This window comes from Balaenoptera ricei, chromosome 10 (genome assembly GCF_028023285.1).
Source record: "Balaenoptera ricei isolate mBalRic1 chromosome 10, mBalRic1.hap2, whole genome shotgun sequence".
Taxonomy (NCBI): domain Eukaryota; kingdom Metazoa; phylum Chordata; class Mammalia; order Artiodactyla; family Balaenopteridae; genus Balaenoptera; species Balaenoptera ricei.
In genome coordinates, this window is record NC_082648.1 from 36240209 (window position 1) to 36247552 (window position 7344).

The window sequence follows — 7344 nt, forward strand, 5'->3', positions numbered from 1 at the left end:
TGTGTTTTTTAAATGAGAAAGCCTTTGTGTCCTAGGAGACATTTGGTAAAGCCTGGAAGTACTTTTGGTTGTCACAATTGAGGGTGCTACTAGCATCTAGTGAAGAGAAACCAGGAATGTTGCTTAATATCCTAAAATGCACAGGGCAGCTCTTCTCCCCCCAACAATGAAGAATTATACAGCCACAAAATCAATTATTCTGAAGTTGAGAAACATTGATTTTAAAATTGCAGTTGGCTGCCTTCACTCCCCTTATCAAGAATATTTTACTGACTGCGTTTTTTCTTTCTGATTTCAAAAATATGGAACGCTTCACAAATTTGCTTGTCATCCTTGTGCAGGGGCCAAGCTAATCTTCGCTGTATCATTCCAATTTTAGGATATCTGCTGTCAAAGCGAGCACCTGACTGCTTTTTAATTATCATTCAAAGCGTATCTGAGGAAGTCTGATTTCTCTGATTCTTAATGACAAAAATGAAAATGACATTTTCCTAATCTATACTTTAAGTAGTCCCTCAGTAAACTTCCTCTCTTTAGATTCTGTTGGATAGAAGTTAGTTTTAAAATAATCTATTTCACCATAACAATGTGCTTTCACTTTAGGAGAGACATATATATCTTAAACTCATAAGGGCAGATCACTAAATAAACTAACAATTAGTCTTATGTTGAAGCAAAATATTTCTTGAAAAGTTAATAGTATCCACCTAACATTACTTTTAAGGCTTAGAGTTTTGCATTCTTTATTTTCGTAAAACTGTATAAAATACTTACCTAGTGTGTATTTTACTCACTTAAATGAATGAAAGGAATAAAATCCTTGTTACTATTATTCCATCTTCCTATAGGTGTTTACTAACACTTTAAGTTAATTCCCTTTGCACTTAGACTAATAATCATCATCATCTGTATTTTCTGCTCCTATGACTTTCTAACTAATAACCTGTTTAATATTTTTGTAGGTATGCACAAAACAGATGTATAGGTTCATCAGATTGTTGGATTTAAGTTACATATTTCAAGCTCTATTTTAAACCAGACTTAAAGTCCTCATATTCTTCACAAGATCTTTTATATCTTATCATAAAAAAGATAATATTATTGCAACTTAAAGAATTTCAAGACCCAGCTCTACCAACCACCAGTCCCTCCCAGCGGAAACCTGCACAAGCCTCTTAGATAGGCTCATCCACCAGAGGACAGACAGCAGAAGCAAGAAGAACTACAATCCTGCAAACTGTGGAACAAAAACCACATTCACAAAAAGATAGACAAGATGAAAAGGCAGAGGGCTATGTATCAGATGAAGGAACAAGATAAAAGCCCAGAAAAACAACTAAATGAAGTGGAGATAAGCAACCTTCCAGAAAAAGAATTCAGAATAATGATAGTGAAGATGATCCAAGACCTCGGAATAAGAATGGAGGCAAAGATCGAGAACATGCAAGAAATGTTTAACAAAGACCAAGAAGAATTAAAGAACAAACAAACAGAGATGAACAATACAATAACTGAAATGAAAACTACACTAGAAGGAATCAATAGCAGAAAAACTGAGACAGAAGAACGGATAAGTGACCTGGAAGACAGAATGGTGTAATTCACTGCTGCGGAACAGAATAAAGAAAAAAGAATGAAAAGAAATGAAGACAGCCTAAGAGACCTCTGGGACAACATTAAATGCAACAACATTCACATTATAGGGGTCCCAGAAGGAGAAGAGAGAGAGAGAGGACCCAAGAAATTATTTGAAGAGATTATAGTGGAAAACTTCCCTAACATAGGAAAGGAAATAGCCACTCAAGTCCAGGAAGCATGGAGAGTCCCATACAAGAAAAACCCAAGGTGAAACACTCAGAGAAACATAGTAATAAAATAGGTAAAAATTAAAGACAAAGAAAAATTATTGAAAGCAGCAAGGGAAAAACGAAAAATAACATACAAGGGAACTCCCATAAGGTTAACAGCTGATTTCTCAGCAGAAACTCTACAAGCCAGAAGGGAGTGGCATGATATACTTAAAGTGATGAAAGGGAAAAATCTACAACCAAGATTACTCTACCAGGCAAGGATCTCATTCAGATTCGATGGAGAAATCAAAAGCTTTACAGATGAGCAAAAACTAAAAGAATTCAGCACCACCAAACCAGCTCTACAACAAATGCTAAAGGAACTTCTCTAAGTGGGAAACACAAGAGAAGAAAAGGACCTGCAAAAACAAACCCAAAACAATTAAGAAAATGGTCATAGGAACATACATATCGATAATTACCTTAAACATGAATGGATTAAATGTTCGAACCAAGACACAGGCTTGCTAAATGGATACAAAAAAGACCCATATATATGCTGTCTACAAGAGACCCACTTCAGACCTAGGGACACATACAGACTGAAAGTGAGGGGATGGAAAAAGATATTCCATGCAAATGGAAATCAAAAGAAAGCTGGAGTAGCAATTCTCATAGCAGACAAAATAGACTTTAAAATAAAGAATGTTTCAAGAGACAAGGAAGGACACTACATAATGATCAAGGGATCAATCCAGGAAGAATATATAACAATTATAAATATATATGCACCCAACATAGGAGCACCTCAATACATAAGGAAACTGCTAACAGCTGTAAAAGAGGAAATCGACAGTAACACAATACTAGTGGGGGACTTTAACACCTCACTTACACCAATGGACAGATCATACAAAATGAAAATAAATAAGGAAACAGAAGCTTTAAATGACACAACAGACCAGATAGATTTAATTGACCTTTATAGGACATTCCATCCAAAAACAGCAGATTACACTTTCTTCTCAAGTGAGCATGGAACATTCTACAAGATAGATCACATCTTGGGTCACAAATCAAGCCTCAGTAAATTTAAGAAAATTGAAATCATATCAAGTATCTTTTCTGACCACAATGCTATGAGATTAGAAATGAATTACAGGGAAAAAAACGTTAAAAACACAAACACCTGGAGGCTAAACAATACATTACTAAATAACCAAGAGATCACTGAAGAAATCAAAGAGGAAATCAAAAAATACCTAGAGACAAATGACAATGAAAACACGACAATCCAAAGCCTATGGGATGCAGCAAAAGCAGTTCTAAGAGGGAAGTTTATAGCTATACAAGCCTACCTCAAGAAACAAGAAAAATCTCAAATAAATATTATAACCTTACACCTAAAGGAACTAGAGAAAGAAGAACAAACAACACTCAAAGGTAGCAGAAGGAAAGAAATCATAAAGATCAGAGCAGAAATAAATGATTAGAAACAAAGAAAACAATAGCAAAGATCAATAAAACTAAAAGGTGGTTCTTTAAGAAGATAAACAAAATAGATAAATCATTAGCCAGACTCATCAAGAAAAAGAGGGAGAGGACTCAAATCAATAAAATTGGAAATGAAAAAGGAGAAGTTACAACGGACACCGCAGAAATACAAAGCATCCTAAGAGACTACTACAAGCAACTCTATGCTAATAAGATGGACAACCTGGAAGAAATGGACAAATTCTTAGAAAGATATAGCCTTCCAAGACTGAACCAGGAAGAAATAGAAAATATGAACAGAGCAATCACAAGTAATGAAATTGAAACTGTGATTTAAAATCTTCCAACAAACAAAAGTCCAGGACCAGATGGCTTCACAGGTGAATTCTATCAAACATTTAGAGAAGAGCTAACACCTATCCTTCTCAAACTCTTCCAAAAATTGGCAGAGGAAGGAACACTCCCAAACTCATTCTACGAGGCAACCATCACTCTGATACCAAAACCAGACAAAGATACTACAAAAAAAGAAAATTACACACCATTATCATTGATAAATATAGATGCAAAAATCCTCAACAAAATACTAGCAAACAGAATCCAACAACACATTAAAAGGATCATACACCATGATCAAGTGGGATTTATCCCAGGGATGCAAGGATTCTTCAATATATGCAAATCAATCAATGTGATACACCATATCAACAAATTGAAGAAGAAAAACCATATGATCATCTCAATAGATGCAGTAAAAGCTTTTGACAAAATGCAACACCCATTTATGATAAAAACTCTACAGAAAGTGGGCATGGAGGGAACCTACCTCAACATAATAAAGGCCATTTACTACAAACCCACAACAAACATCATTCTCAATGGTGAAAAACTGAAAACATTTCCTCTAAGATCAGGAACAAGACAAGGATGCCCACTCTCACCACTATTATTCAACATAGTTTTGGAAATCCTAGCCTCAGCAATCAGAGAAGAAAAAGAAATAAAAGGAATACAAATTGGAAAAGAAGAAGTAAAACTGTCACTGTTTGCAGATGACATGATACTATACATAGAGAATCCTAAAGATGCCACCAGAAAACTACTAGAGTTAATCAATGAATTTGGTAACGTTGTAGGATACAAAATTAATGCACAGAAATCTCTTGCATTCCTATACATTAATGATGAAAAATCTGAAAGAGAAATTAAGGAAACACTCCCATTTACCATTGCAACAAAAAGAATAAAATACCAAGGAATAAACCTACATAGGGAGACAAAAGACCTGTATGCAGAAAACTATAAGACACTGATGAAAGAAAGAAATTAAAGATGATACCAACAGATGGAGAGATATACCATGTTCTTGGATTGGAAGAATCAACATTGTGAAAATGACTATACTACACAAAGCAATCTACAGATTCAATGCAATCCCTATCAAATTACCAATGGCATTTTTTACACAACTAGAACAAAAAATCTTAAAATTTGTATGGAAACACAAAAGACCCCGAATAGCCAAAGCAGTCTTGAGGGAAAAAAAACACAGTGGGAGGAATCAGATTCCCTGAGTTCAGACTATACTACAAAGCTACAGTAATCCAGACAATATGGTCCTGGCACAAAAACAGAAACATAGATCAATGCAACAAGATAGAAAGCTCAGAGATAAAACCATGCACCTATGGTCAACTAGTCTATGACAAAGGAGGCAAGGATATACAAAAGAGAAAAGACAGTCTCTTCAATAAGTGGTGCTGGGAAAACTGGACAGCTACATGTAAAAGAATGAAATTAGACCACTCCCTAACACCATGTACAAAAATAAACTCAAAATGGATTAGAGACCTAAGTGTAAGACTGGACACTCTAAAACTCTTAGAGGAAAACATAGGAAGAACACTCTTTGACATAAATCACAGCAAGATCTTCTTTGATCCACCTTGTAGAGTAATGGAAATAAAAACAAAAATAAACAAATGGGACCTAATGAAACTTCAAAGCTTTTGCACAACAAAGGAAACCATAAACAAGGCAAAAAGACAACCCTCAGAATGGGAGAAAATATTTGCAAATGAATCAACGGACAAAGGATTAATCTCCAAAATATATAAACAGCTCATGCAGCTCGATATTAAAAAAACAAACAACCCAATACAAAAATGGGCAGGAGACCTAAATAGACATTTCTCTAAAGAAGACATACAGATGGCCAAGAAGCACATGAAAAGCTGCTCAACATCATTAATTATTAGAGAAATACAAATCAAAACTACAATGAGGTATCACCTCACACTGGTTAGAATGAGTATCATCAGAAAATCTACAAACAACAAATGCTGGAGAGGGTGTGGAGAAAAGGGAACCCTCTTGCACTGTTGGTGGGAATGTAAATTGATACAGCCACTATGGAGAACAGTATGGAGGTTCCTTAAAAAACTAAAAATAGAATTACCGTATGATCTAGCAATCCCACTACTGGGCATATACCCAGAGAAAACCACAAATCCAAAAGACACATGCACCCCAATGTTCATTGCAGCACTATTTACAATAGCCAGGTCATGGAAGCAACCTAAATCCCCATCAACAGGCGAATGGATACAGAAGATGTGGTCCATATATACAATGGAATATTACTCAGCCATAAAAAGGAACGAAATTGGGTCATTTGTTGAGATGTGGATCGATCTAGAGACTGTCATACAGAGTGAAGTAAGTCAGAAAGAGAAAAACAAATATCGCATATTAACGCATATATGTGGAACCTAGAAAAATGGTACAGATGAACCAGTATTCAGGGCAGAAATTGAGACACAGATGTAGAGAACAAACGTGTGGACACCAAGTGGGGAAATCCGCGGGGGGGTGGGGGTGGGGGTGTGATGAATTGGGCGATTGGTATTGACATGTATACACTGATGTGAATAAAATTGATGACTAATAAGAACCAGCTGTATAAAAAAAAAAAGAAAGAAAGAATTTCAAGATTAACTTCTAGTCAAATCCTCCTTAAAAGATTTATTTCCTCAAACGAAGAAAGACAGAGATTAAATAAAAATATGATGCTCTCTGGGAAAACTTAGCGCTGAAAATGTGTCAATGGATTAATGGTTGCTCCAGAGGAAGGTGTAATTCACATTCCGAGAGGAACAGCTGTTCCATGATAAATGTACTCAGAGTTACACTTCAGGTTTTTGATACCAGACAGCACACCTGATTGACATCTAGCAAGAGTTGATCAGATTATGTTTTCAATTTTCGTTGTTATTAGTTTCTTACTATACCCTAGAATGGAACTTGTTATATTAAACTTAAGAGCCTGATCATTATTCTCTTCACATAGCAGAGGTATTTCGGCTGGTATTAATTTTGTTGTCAAAGATACAGCTGTTATAAAAAATATTTTGAATTTTTAGTACCATCTGGTGCGCTGAAGGAAGAAGTAATGCTCTGAGCATTGGCATCGATCCACTTTCTAAGTGGGTAATACTAGTGCTTTGCAAAAGGGGCTGTCAAAATGAGAGATGAGAGAGTCATTAATCTGAACTGTTTTCATCTTTGTATCGCACTACAAATCCTGCAGTACACCAATTAAAATAAACATATTGTATGTGTGCATGTTAAAAATCCTTCAGAGTAGCTTATCACTTACGTGTAACATTGGCATTATTAACAGTTCATGTCCAGAAATTTAAATGTCACAATAAAATAATAAAAACTGAAATGGTAACCATCAGTGAGGAGAAGAAGATGTGTCAGGTTGGCCTACAATTGTTAAGAGAGGCAATAAATTGGTACTCAGAGTTAAACTGGTTTTCCCCTCCATCATTCATTATCATCAGATACTTCTTCAGATGTCCGCTGAACTCTCACTTTCCCCCCAAAACAGGTATTGATTTAGTATGAACTAAAAACATGCAATTACTTATGACATAATTTGCTTCAAAGAGTTGGAATTTTTTTTTTTACAAAGATTGTTTTCAGCACCTGAAAGTTCCGCAGAGATCAGAATAGGTATAAATAAGATAGTCAAGTAACTTGCCTAGGACACAAG

At 35.4% G+C, this 7344-nt stretch overlaps 1 non-coding gene across 1 annotated transcript; it reads right to left on the reverse strand.

Annotated features, from left to right (window-relative positions):
* Positions 1-296: 296 nt before the first annotated feature.
* LOC132373901 (U6 spliceosomal RNA) lies at positions 297-403 on the reverse strand. The gene has a single exon (XR_009505557.1). It is a non-coding gene; the product is annotated as a U6 spliceosomal RNA (small nuclear RNA).
* Positions 404-7344: the final 6941 nt, after the last annotated feature.